This window comes from Mustela putorius, unplaced genomic scaffold (genome assembly GCF_011764305.1).
Source record: "Mustela putorius furo isolate JIRA1106 unplaced genomic scaffold, ASM1176430v1.1 tig00000253_pilon_pilon_pilon, whole genome shotgun sequence".
Taxonomy (NCBI): domain Eukaryota; kingdom Metazoa; phylum Chordata; class Mammalia; order Carnivora; family Mustelidae; genus Mustela; species Mustela putorius.
The window spans coordinates 1,206,413-1,220,058 of NW_025421329.1; the positions used below are offsets into that span (position 1 = coordinate 1,206,413).

Consider the following 13,646-nt stretch of genomic DNA (forward strand, 5'->3'; position numbering starts at 1 on the left):
ATCTTTTCAGTTTCTTGACTTGGAGTTTTGGAGTCCCTGCTGTTATGCAACATTGAAATAACAACATTGTTTTCACCCATTAAAATACCACTGCAAGATATTGTGAATCGGCTCATTTGCCTTACATTTTTTTTTCTAACAAATAAGGCAGTGTTTTGAGTTATGCCAGATGTACAAATGAGAGATTTGAGTGCACTTGTAGAATTTAAATTGAAATGCTAATGAGATTCTGACAGGCAGAAAAAACAACACAGCCCACATTTTCATCTGTTTTATTAAAGTCATTATTTAACTGGAAAAACACATTATTTAGAGCTATTTATTTATGTGGCATCTGTAATTCAGCTCTTAAATTTTATCCAATTAAAGTGCTTCTCATTCCATTTCACTTAATGTGGTGGATTGTTTTGGGCATTCATCTTTCGCTCTGTTTCATTCAGTTGTAGAGTGGCAGTAACTCAATTGAATGAATGCATCTTTCTCTCTCTCTCTCTCTCTTTTTTTTTTTTTTTTGCTAATGCTTACATGTGCTGCTTCATGCTGTGGTGTGGTGCTACATTGACATCTTTATTTTTTATTTTCAGTAATTCCTTTGAAATTTCATGGTAGATTATCACACAAGATTGGTTATGGTTATTTCATGCTTTGGTTAGTTCACTAGGATTCCTAAATTGTGAGAGCAAGGAAAATAATAATGTTAAACAAAATCAAACTTTTGAGAAGATAAATTGATCTCAGAGATAATTGAACATAGGACACTAAACCTTGAAATTACTTATTTTCACAAAGATAGCCAATGCCTTATGAGAAGTATTGCAAATTTTCAAAACTTTTGATTATCTATTTATACACTTTTTCAGTTTTTTGTTTTTTTAATGAAGACTTTTGTGAATTTTTCAGATTTATTCAAATATCTGTATTTTGAACATTAACTTAAAGCAGTTTTTAGGTTTCTTTTACTTATGTTTATCTGTCTACATCTCAAATGAGGGTAAAATTAGAGTATTTGTGATTATGGAGGTTTAAAACTTCATGTACATATACAAGATCAGTACATTTGGAGGAAAAAGTAGTAGTGCAGAATTTCAAGAATTAGCATGAGGCTGGTTGAGGTCAAACTCATGTTGGAATGCAGACATTCTGGGAGGGTCTAGAAGACAATGTGTCTCCTTGAGAAGGCAACTGCTATGAAGGGAGTGAAATATGTGAGTCCACAATTGTACAGATGTCATCACAAATGTCAGATCCTCATTTAACTGTATTTTACAGCAGGTTTGGGGATTATTTGATTGTAAGAATGCTTCAATTATTTCAAATTGCCTGATGATGCTTTTGTGAAAATCTGTAGTAAAACAAACTCTATTAGCATAAAAACCATTTCAGTAAATGTTCAATGAATAAAGTCTCTATATTAATTGGAAATCGAACCAGTAACTGTCAGTTCCCAGACATTTACATAAAGATTCTCTCAAGGGTGCTCCATTAAGCAGCACTAGGAGATTTTATACACAGAACTATTTATTTATATCCGAAACTTTATAAGAGGAAGACTTCTGATGTGGTAGAAAGGACAGTTAACGGAAAGTCTGAGATCGCTCTGGTTCAGCTACTAGCTCTGTAACAATGTGATTTTGTGGTTCTTTTTTTCCCTCTACTCCCATGCCCCAGACTTCAATCTGTGTTATTTACATAGTTATATTTCTAATTATGATTCTTTTATTTACCCTCAAGAAGGTAACATTTAAATAATAATTTAACACTTAAATGTTAAGTGTTTATTTAACATAACATTTAAATGATAGGCCCATCACATCTACATACCTTCTTAACATGGTGTCCAGAATTATTTTTGAAGATGTATATTTGGGGTGAATTTCCTAATTAGTATTCATGATATCTATAGAAAATAGCTTTTGTAAGTGCAGCTAACTTTTGATTATTTATATTAATGTGGGACAGCATGTCTAACCGAAATATATATGAAGTCTTCACTCCTCATTTCATCTTCCAATACGTCTTTGTAAGAAGTGTTTGGAAAGGGTTGCTGAAAAACACTAGTTTCCGTTTCCTCTTCAGCTTGGGCAGAAGACAGCGTTTAGAATCTTTATGTAGTTTTATTTTTACCCACTGCCCCACTTTGCTAAAGGGGAAAAAAAAAAGATTCATTAATGAACCATAGAAATTAACCTCATTTTATCCATTTCCCCCACTCTTCAGTATCCATTGTACTCATGCCCATGCCATCCTCAACTAAGTTTACATCTCTGTGCATATTATTTTATGTACATACCCCAGCTTTTGTGCCTCCATACCTTTACTCATGTTCTTATTTTCTTTTTTTTTTTTTTACTCCTGTGGCCCTCAAATATACTTTTGGCTTACTTCTACTCATCCTGTAAAGCCTAGTCTTCCAGTCCTTGATATTTTTCTTAAGCACGTGAGCCTTATCTAACAGATTGATTCTAGATTCTGGTGCTGCAATTTGATAACTCTCTGATCCTGAGAAAAGTATCATAGTCACTCTGATCCTCAGTCTCATCATTTGTAAAATATGAACAATACCCAAATCTCAGGATTGAGATTTTAATTGTTAATTCTGATTTTTGATAAACATTCAAGTAGTAATAAAACAGATAAAAACCTTGTCCTCTTAGAACTTACATTTTGGTGGGGATAGACAGGTAAATAAATAAAAAAAAAATACATAGTCTGAGAAGTAGCGCTGAGAGGAAGGGTAGAGGATGCAGAAAGTGAAGGAAGAATGAGGTTTCAATTTTAAATAGGCTAGCTTGAAAAGGGCTTGTTGTGAAGATGGCATTTGAAAAGGGACTGAAAAAAGCCTAGGATATTTGAAGAAAGATGATTCCAGGCAGAGGGAACTATAGGTAAGAAGTCCCTGATAGGAATGGGTGAATGGCATATTCTAAGAACAACAAATAGATAAGTTGGCTATTTCAGAGTGAAAATGAGTGCAGAGAGAACAAAGCTAGATCATTCAGCGTCTTTTTAGGTCAATTTTTGTAAGGACTTTGTCTCTAAATGAGATGGGGAGTCATGTGATCTTATTTGTTACAAGTATTGTCTGGTTTCTGTACAGTTTTGCGGGGGAGCAAATGCAGATATTGAGTGGCTGGTGAATATATCAGATGAGAGCTATACAAACTAAGTCCCCCAGAGTGTCTGACCTATAGTAGACATTCTATAATTGTTATATGCCCTCCCTCTCACTTCCCTATACTGATGTGTCTGGTTAGAAGTTATTTCTTGTTGTTTGGAATTCTCTATTTAGGCACACATTTTTAAACTAAGAGTTTTTTGTGTGTTTTTCTTATTTCTTCTCCTAGCCTAAGCATTTCTTGAGGGAGGTTTCCTTTTTTTCTTCATTTTTTAAAATTTAAATTCAGTTAACCAGCATATAATAATACATCATTAGTTTTTGATGTAATGTTCAATGATTCATTAGTTAAGGACAGTTTCTCCACTCAATTTTGTTATCTTTATGTATATCCCCTAGAGACCAGTACAGGACATTATACACAACTATTATTGAAAATATTTTGATAGAATGAAAAAACTTATGAATATATCCATGTGTTTTTTTGGAAAAACTTACAGCAGAATGTTTTGCTGGGCCATTGGCAAGACAGGTTGGTGAGAGTGACAAGCCTATGGAGATTTAGGTATAGGGAAGAAGTATGCCCCGTACATGTCAGTCTGATGTGGTGTGTTTGCAAAAAATGAGGCGGTAAATACTTTGGCTCCTATCTTGGTAGAGGGTTAGATAAGTAACAGATTGAAAGTATGTTTGGGATCTGATAAGCAATAGCATCCAAGAGAAAACAGCAAGTGTGGAGGACAGGGAAGTAATAGCTCAGGAAACAACATTGTTGTTTATCTTGGATATATTAGCAAGAATGATTTATTTTTAGTAAGTAGGGTAGATGTGGGAAGAGACATTGATACTGCCTTGTGAGAGCTGTTAGGACAGGTCCAGCTAGGCATGCTGTCTAGGGACTTTGGCCATCTTCATTTGTGATTCATGCAGATGTGTGGCTTTGGGGTCTGAGGTGGTATAGTGGAGTGTCCAACAGTTGGAAAATGCAGGCAGAGGTGTTTAAATGGGCAGCTGGCTGACCTCTGGGGCATCTTTCTATGTATAGGAAGTTTTTAGCCTTTGCAGGGGTATTGAGCTAGAACTGGCAAATTATCAGACTGGGGGCTTAGGATGGTGCTGTATTCTTTTGGATTCTTGTTTCCATATGTAGTTGAATACCCAGCTAAAGTTGCTGAAGCAAAAATGGTCCTTGTTGGCTCATCTAAGTGAAAAATCCATCCATGTAGAGTTATTGCGAAATAAACTTGATCCAGCTGCTCAAATGATGTCACTGAGGACCTGTCTTCTTTGTAGTTCTCTGTGCTTTGCCTTTCCCAGATCATCCTCATCTGCACAATATTCTCCTGGCACCCTCATTTTGAAGTATTTTAAATACATATTGTCAGTACAATCCTATCTGGTGGAAGAAAGCCTGTTGGACTTAAGCCATGTGTCTGTTCCCAGCCATTTATTTGTAGTGAGCTAGGTTGGTAAGCATGAGCCTGAACCTTGTGCTTCATCCCAAGTCAGGAATGGAATAAGTTTACCCCAAAACATGTGGGTTCTGTGGGATGAGAGTAGATACCTCAAATGAAAGTTAGCGTACTGGAGCATAACCAATAACACGGAGGATATGGGGAAATGGAGAGGAGAAGGGAGTTGAGGGAAATTGGAGGGGGAGATGAACCATGAGAGAATGTGGACTCTGAAAAACAACCTGAGGGTTTTGAAGGGGTGGGAGGTGGGAGGTTGGGGGAGCCAGGTGGTGGGTATTAAGGAGGGCATGCATTGCATGGAGCACTGGGTGTGGTGCAAAAAACAATGAATTCTGTTATGCTGAAAAGAAATTTTTTAAAAAAAGGAATAATAAATAAATAAACAAATACAAGATAACAAAAAAAACAAGATAAAAAAAAAAAGAAAGCGTACTTTTATTAAGCAATGTGTGGGTTGGTATGTGGTTTCAGACCCACCAAATTCAGATGACTACTACCAAGATTATATTGTCAGGGCCCTAGAAGGAAACACCTGCTTACCTATAATGGTTTAAATGAAGAGACTTGAAGGAAGGGACTACTTACTGAGGTATAGGTAGGGTTAAGTTTACAATCAATGGCTGATGTGGTTCCTTTTGATCAGTATCAGTAGGAAGGTGTTACCACCCATAGGATTTGGTGATCAAAGGGAGGAAGTAGTGTTATCAGAGCCAAGTGAGAACTTGAGTTCTGGAGGAGAAGCTAGAGGCATACTTGTAGAGGTGTGCAACCAGAGATAGTACATTGAAGCAAAGAGGAAATATAGAAGAAATATCTCACCTTTTTCTCCTCTCATTCTCTAATCTGTTGATAGCACTCATTGGCTTAACTGCAAGCCAGACAGGAGAGGAACCTGCATGATGCAATCCTTAAGTTGGGGGGGGGGGTGGTCAGCCTCCTGGAACACATAGTAGGGCAAAATATGGATCTTAGTAGGGGTCAAATGGAGACTAACCAGCACAGAGAAAAAATCAGAAACTCATTCCAGTAATAGGAAAATATATTGGAAAGGAAGATAAATAAGGGGTAGAAATTTAAGGTCTAAAGTTTCATTATCAGAAGAAGGTCCAAGTAAAAAGGGGCTGATCTTCCTCGTAGAGCATAATGAGAGAATTTAGTGATTATGAAAGGGTGACTGAGCCCTAGGTCAGTCTACTGTAGAGACTTGATTTCAAGCCTTGCCTTTGTTGTGGAATGGATACCTGTTTACTTTTCTTGTTCCACATCATAATTTGCCTGGGGACTGAGGTGTGGCTACTCCTGAAAGATTTGGGACTCAGAAGGTCTGTTGGTCAGTAGCTCAGGACAGGGACAGAAAAAAGGACACATTGTTACTCATCAAGGAAGAGACCATTACCACATGTGGTTGTCCTGATGCTTTTTTTGTCCTCTCCAGATTGGGATTGGTTCCTGCTTAAGCTTGACTTGAAAACTCTCAAGAGAGTTTAGTCAAATAATTGACTAAGTGAAGTAAAGAAGGGTTGGCTCTACCAGTCTTCATGCAGAGGTCATTCTGTGGGCCAGGTGGTAATTAATCCCTGTCACCAACTGCTATGATAAATACCTAAATGATACTGTGTCAAGGGGTTAAAAACAATCTGGATTACAGCAGAAAGCTCAAATTGTGGCTAGCAACAAGATGGCAAACAGAAGTAGCACAGCACCAACTCCACAGAAGAAGAGGGCAAGTAACAACCTTCCTTAGTCAGCTGGGGCTGAGACAAGAGTGCTTGATGCAAAGTTGGGAACCAGAGGAGGACTGGGCTGAGCATTAAAACTCTTGGCTGAGCCTAAAGTGATTTCAAAGCAGAACAAGGGTGGAACTGTTTAGTAGTGGAAAAGAAAGCTTGGTTTGATGCCTAGAGAGAATTACGTGATGTTTAAAAAAGACCATTATTTATTACAAAATCAAGCAGTGCAAACATATCAGCAAGCTTGAGAAAGTCTTTATCTGAGATTTTTAGATCTACAATACAGGTGAGAGAATATTACCAACTTCAACCTGCTTATTATTGCAGATATTCAATCTGCAATGAAAAAGAAATGTAACAGACACAGATCCCACCCTCCTCCTACTTTGTGGACTTGAGCCTAAATTTAACTTGAATTCTGTTTAAAAGGAGCTTTTTATTCAGCCTTCTAAAAATGAGAGATTTGCTTATTAATGGGAACTGTGCATTTTATTAAAATGATCTTTATTTTGGACTAGTTGGAGAGTAAGGTGAGAGGGAAGTAGTTGGAAAAAGAGATATAAAAAGGAAAAAAAGCTGTCAAAATTGTTAAAAATACAAGGATAACACAACAAACCCCATATCCATCTGCCTGGGAAACACTTTAGTTTGCCTTATTTTCTGTTGCTTTTGAATTGGCCATTCTCTGCCTAGGTGCTTGGACAGCTCCTCCTTCTATCTTCCCCAGCCAGCTCTTGTGCTTCAAAATGCTAGGCACATTTTGGCTCCCCCACCTTCTAACACTGTCATTACTCCCAGTGCCACCCCAGATAGATGTGTCATATGCAAATCTGTACTTATCACATCATAGTGACATACCTTTGTGATGCAAAGTCTTCTTCATTGTACTGTCAGCCATTGAGGGAATGAGCCAATGAAACAATATGGATTTATACAGCCAGAACAAATAGCTTCAAGGAGAGCATAAAAGTATCCTGATACATATTTCAGTATGACTGAGGCATGATGAGGGCAAAGATACAGCTGGGCTTTGGGAATAACTGCAAGTAGAAGGTGATATGCAGTTGTGACCCTTGTTATCTTTTATTTTTGGCGTCTCTTACTCTTTCTCTGCAGAATGGCTTCCTAAATTTGGAAGATATGATTCCTAACAGCTCTTAAGATATACATGATAAAGCTTTGTCACTTTAGAAAGACTAAATCTTTTAGAAAGACCGAGGATTCTGACTTGACTTTCCTGCTCCCAAAGTGTTGGTTCCTAGAAAATGTCCCAATTTGGGACAGTTGTGCCCTCCTGCTCAATCATCAGCTGTTCCCATTGTCATCTTGTGTGTATGCATGTGTGTGGGGGTAGTTCTTGTAGCCAGATAACATAGTATACGCTGTACACGCAACCTATTAGTCTGCCATGGAATAATTAACATTTTGAGGGCCCTGCTTGCTAGTACATGTAGCTAACACTAGGCCATACATATTTATGGAAGGGCATGCTAGTGAAGACAGGTGCACTAAACAATTAAATCAGCTTTGGTTTGGTGTTTGAAATACAGTATCATTATCCTTATTGGAGATTTACTTTCTTTGTGATGTTTTCTGCTGGCATTAAGATGGCATTGAGATGCATTCTTTACATTTTTTAAGCATAAACTAACAGGAGCACCAAAATGAGAAAGGTAGCCTGGATAATTAAAAAAAAAGTTGACTTGGGAGCAAAAATATGCTGTGGTTAATTGATAAAGTAAAGATGTTGCTGACTAACTGAAATTTTTTTAGTCTTCCAAAAGGTATTATTATGATCTTATAAGTGAATTTTTAAACACTTTCAAGTGGAAATTTTCTTACCAGCTTACTGTGTGGCTCTCAGGGATGACTGACTTTAAAGTGAAGAAACTGGTATGTTTATCACTCATACCTGGTGAGTAGATGAGTATAGAGCTAGACAGCCTTTTAAAAACATCATGTGTACAACATTAAAACTAGTGTGCATGTATGTAGCTTTTATTCAGTGAATGCTGATCCTAGATATTAGTTAAATGGGTATGATTTTAGAAGTGACACATATACATTACAAAAAAGAGAGATAGGAAAAATTAGCTTAATTCTTTTTCCCATTAATAAACGTCACAGGATGGAGAGTAGTGAATGGTGATCTGTGGCCACTGGTCCAATATTCTGCCTACTTTATAACAGCTCTTTCAGGAGCTGGATGTAGATGTGTGTATGTAGGGGGGAAGGAGGAGTGTACTCTGTGATTTAGTTATTAAAGAGGAGACCTCTGGTAACTTGATATTGAATAAGTTTATTGACCTTTTCCCTTTAGATACAAATCCTACAGGAGCCACCAAAGTGGAACAATACAGGGTGGATTACATGACTAAATCTTGCTTCTAATTTGAATCTGAAGCCAGATACTAAGTTGATGGGCCAATCACATGAATTAGGAGCCAATCCATTATTTCTGTATCAACTACTGTTTTTCTTATAATTCAGTTAGAAACTTGATTTTATCATTTTCAGAATCTAAACTCTGGTTATTCATCAAATGGACACAAAACATTAAAAGGAAAGGACCTTTTCCCCCACTCCATGTTACTACATCTAGCTCATCTATCTTTGTCCATATGTATTATTATATAGTCTGTTGGTGGAGTGTATGTTATTTCACTTTCTTGTTTGGCAAGAGACAAGAATCAGTCAACCTCTCTCTCTTTCTCTCTGTTTTTTCCCTACTTCTCCTCTCTCTCTGCCTCTTTCCTTAAAACATGCTTATCTGTGAGAGTTCATGAAGCCAAAGTGCACTTTATATATTACCTTTGTAAATGACTTAAAGGAGGATTTGTCTGTAGTGGCAGGATCTGCTGACCTCACATATAATTGTTTTTGTTTATACATCTTGAAGCTAAAAGGGGTTACTTTTGTTATCATTATAATGCTACTTGGGTTTCTTTTCTTTTGCTTTTTTTTTTCCCTTCTATTAATAAAAAAACCCGTAGCAATGTTTGACCTTTGGTTGTTACTGAAACTTACAGAAAGTAACTTTGAAAATTAGTTACCATAAATAGAATACAAACAGCTTTTTGCTTCCATAAAATAGATGGCTCTCTTCAGGAACTATTGATTCCAAGTCTGTTAATATTGCAAATCTAACTAAAATAGACATTATCTGTGCTGTAAGCGGGTGAGTGACAAGGGTTCTACACTTAGAGTTTTGCTGGAAAACTTGGAGGGCAGCCAGCTGGGAGCACTGTGATAGTCTTTAAGAAGTTGCAATCTGTAAGAAGTGTTTCAGGAAGAAAAGCTTTAGGTTTAGACTGTTGCATAGTTAACAATTATTAGCTCCAGAGAACTAATAATTAGCTCTAGTCAATTAAAACAACTTCTCATTTTATACCAGAGTAGATAGCTTGCATAGTTTAAATGCACAGTAAACTCTTAATTTATGCTACCCAATTCCTTATTGGGTAATCTTGCTTGTTTTTGTTTTTTGTTTGTTGTTGTTGTTGTTTTCCCTGCTGACATTTTGGTGCAGTTCCTTTTGCTGACTGGTTGATATACACCATGTTATTGTCTTACTTTTTCACTTGGCATTCAAGTGTAAGCCTTTTCCGTATTCTTAATTTTGAATGACTGCATATATTTTATAGTGCTATTTACCAGACTGTCTAATTATTTTACATACATTAATTTGTAAAATAATCTTACAATTCTATGAGATGGGTACTATTATCCTCACTTTGAAATGGAAAAACAAAAATTGAAATACAGAGAAGGTAAGTGGATTATTGAAGGTTCCAATGTCCTTACATGCAGTAAGCAGAATTTGCTTTTGCTTACTTAGCCATTTTCTTTGTATCTACCCATTCTTAGTTTTTAGGTAGTTTCTTATAAATTTAATATTATAAATATCACAAAAACCAAATGTAATTAAGGGGGCATTTCCCACATTTTAAAGGGTTTTTTCCTTCAGGTAGTTGCCCAGAAACAGTATAACTTGAACAAAGTTAAAAAAAGTTTTTAAAGCTATTGATACATATTACCTCATACATTTCCTCATGGTTGATTATATTTTTCTAATAATTTATGTGCACATAGTTCAGTAAATCATTGCCATCTTTTCATATATCTTTGCTAATTTGATAGCCAAATACATATTTTTCTCACTTGTTTTTTTTGCTTGTTTCTTTGTATTTAAATTTCTTCTTTTGTGGATTAATTATTCATGTTTCTTTGCCTGTGTTCTATAAAAGTTCTAGGCACAATCTTAGGTCTTTGTGTAAGTTAAGATACTAACCTTTGTTATATTTGTTGAAAGTATTTTTTCCAGCCATTGTCTTTTTATTTTTGAGTATTTCTTTTTATGTATAAAGGGTGTTTTTGTGTGGGTCTGAGTGGTGTTTCTGTTATTGAAGTATAATTGACATATATTTTTGTTTTTTAAACAAATTTTTTCCTCCTTAATGATGGATTCTGTTTAGAAAAGCCTTTCATTTCCAAGATAAGTGTTAAATTATCTTTTTTTTTCCTATGGATTTTTTCTTTTATGTTTAATTTTAATCAATATATAATTTATTTTGCCATAGTGTTAGCTATGTGTCAGAATTTCAAAGTGGTAGAAACATGATTTGTTTTTTGCTCTACTCTTTCAATGAATTGACTAATATTTAGAAGAAAAGCCTTGGATAATCCATAAATCACACAATCAACTTCTTTTTTTTTTTAATTTTTTATTTTTTATAAACATATATTTTTATCCCCAGGGGTACAGGTCTGTGAATCACCAGGTTTACACACTTCACAGCACTCACCCAAGCACATACCCTCCCCAATGTCCATAATCCCACCCCCTTCTCCCAAACCCCCTCCCCCCAGCAACCCTCAGTTTGTTTTGTGAGATTAAGAGTCACTTATGGTTTGTCTCCCTCGCAATCCCATCTTGTTTCATTGATTCTTCTCCTACCCACTTAAGCCCCCATGTTGCATCACCACTTCCTCATATCAGGGAGATCATATGATAGTTGTCTTTCTCTGCTTGACTTATTTCGCTAAGCATGATACGCTCTAGTTCCATCCATGTTGTCGCAAATGGCAAGATTTCATTTCTTTTGATGGCTGCATAGTATTCCCTTGTGTATAGATACCACATCTTGATCCATTCATCTGTTGATGGCCATCTAGATTCTTTCCATAGTTTGGCTATTGTGGACATTGCTGCTATAAACATTCGGGTGCACGTGCCCCTTTGGATCACTACGTTTGTATCTTTAGGGTAAATGCCCAATAGTGCAATTGCTGGGTCATAGGGCAGTTCTATTTTCAACATTTTGAGGAACCTCCATACTGCTTTCCAGAGTGGCTGCACCAGGTTACATTCCCACCAACAGTGTAGGAGGGTTCCCCATTCTCCACATCCTCGCCAGCATCTGTCATTTCCTGACTTGTTGATTTTAGCCATTCTGACTGGTGTGAGGTGATATCGCATTGTGGTTTTGATTTGTATTTCCCTGATGCCGAGTGATATGGAGCTCTTTTTCATGTGTCTGTTGGCCATCTGGATGTCTTCTTTGCAGAAATGTCTGCTCATGTCCTCTGCCCATTTCTTGATTGGATTATTTGTTCTCTGGGTGTTGAGTTTGCTAAGTTCTTTATAGATTCTGGACACTAGTCCTTTATCTGATATGTCGTTTGCAAATATCTTCTCCCATTCTGTCAGTTGTCTTTTGATTTTGTTAACTGTTTCCTTTGCTGTGCAAAAGCTTTTGATCTTGATGAAATCCCAATAGTTCATTTTTTCCCTTGTTTCCCTTGCGTTTTGCGTTGTTCCAAGGAAGATGTTGCTGCGGAGGAGGTCGAAGAGGTTGCTGCCTGAGTTCTCCTCAAGGATTTTGATGGATTCCTTTTGCACATTGAGATCCTTCATCCATTTTGAGTCTATTTTTGTGTGTGGTGTAAGGAAATGATCCAATTTCATTTTTCTGCAAGCGGCTGTCCAGTTTTCCCAGCACCATTTATTGAAGAGGCTGTCTTTTTTCCATTGGACATTCTTTCCTGCTTTGTCGAAGATTAGTTGACTGTAGAGTTGAGGGTCTATTTCTGAGCTCTCTATTCTATTCCATTATCTATGTGTCTGTTTTTGTGCCAGTACCATGCTGTCTTGATGATGACAGCTTTGTAATAGAGCTTGAAGTCCGGAATTGTGATGCCACCAACGTTGGCTTTCTTTTTCAATATCCCTTTGGCTATTCGAGGTCTTTTCTGGTTCCATATATATTTTAGAATTATTTGTTCCATTTCTTTGAAAAAGATGGATGGTACTTTGATAGGAATTGCATTAAATGTGTAGATTGCTTTAGGTAGCATAGACATTTTCACAATATTTATTCTTTCAATCCAGGAGCATGGAACATTTTTCCATTTCTTTGTGTCTTCCTCAATTTCTTTCATGAGTACTTTATAGTTTTCTGAGTATAGATTCTTAGCCTCTTTGGTTAGGTTTATTCCTAGGTATCTTATGGTTTTGGATGCAATTGTAAATGGGATTGACTCCTTAATTTCTCTTTCTTCTGTCTTGCTGTTGGTGTAGAGAAATGCAACTGATTTCTGTGCATTGATTTTATATCCTGACACTTTACTGAATTCCTGTACAAGTTCTAGCAGTTTTGGAGTGGAGTCTTTTGGGTTTTCCACATATAGTATCATATCATCTGCGAAGAGTGATAATTTGACTTCTTCTTTGCCGATTTGGATGCCTTTAATTTCCTTCTGTTGTCTGATTGCTGAGGCGAGGACCTCTAGTACTATGTTGAATAGCAGTGGTGATAATGGACATCCCTGCCATGTTCCTGACCTTAGCGGAAAAGCTTTCAGTTTTTCTCCATTGAGAATGATATTTGCGGTGGGTTTTTCATAGATGGCTTTGATGATATTGAGGTATGTGCCCTCTATCCCTACACTTTGAAGAGTTTTGATCAGGAAGGGATGCTGTACTTTGTCAAATGCTTTTTCAGCTTCTATTGAGAGTATCATATGGTTCTTGTTCTTTCTTTTATTGATGTGTTGTATCACATTGACTGATTTGCGGATGTTGAACCAACCTTGCAGCCCTGGAATAAATCCCACTTGGTCGTGGTGAATAATCCTTTTAATGTACTGTTGAATCCTATTGGCTAGTATTTTGTTGAGTATTTTCGCATCTGTGTTCATCAAGGATATTGGTCTATAGCTCTCTTTTTTGGTGGGATCCTTGTCTGGTTTTGGGATCAAGGTGATGCTGGCTTCATAAAATGAGTTTGGAAGTTTTCCTTCCATTTCTATTTTTTGGAACAGTTT

General features: G+C 36.7%; 1 protein-coding gene and 1 long non-coding RNA gene across 2 annotated transcripts in view; one reads left to right on the forward strand and one right to left on the reverse strand.

Annotated features, from left to right (window-relative positions):
• The window catches only part of MACROD2 (mono-ADP ribosylhydrolase 2), a 1,942,726-nt gene that overhangs the window by 179,726 nt on the left and 1,749,354 nt on the right, over positions 1–13,646 (forward strand). The window lies entirely within an intron of this gene.
• On the reverse strand, positions 1,824–7,111 carry LOC123391598. The gene is made up of 3 exons (XR_006606296.1): positions 6,937–7,111; positions 5,410–5,527; positions 1,824–2,140 (listed from the first exon to the last, which is right to left on the reverse strand). It is a non-coding gene; the product is annotated as an uncharacterized LOC123391598 (long non-coding RNA).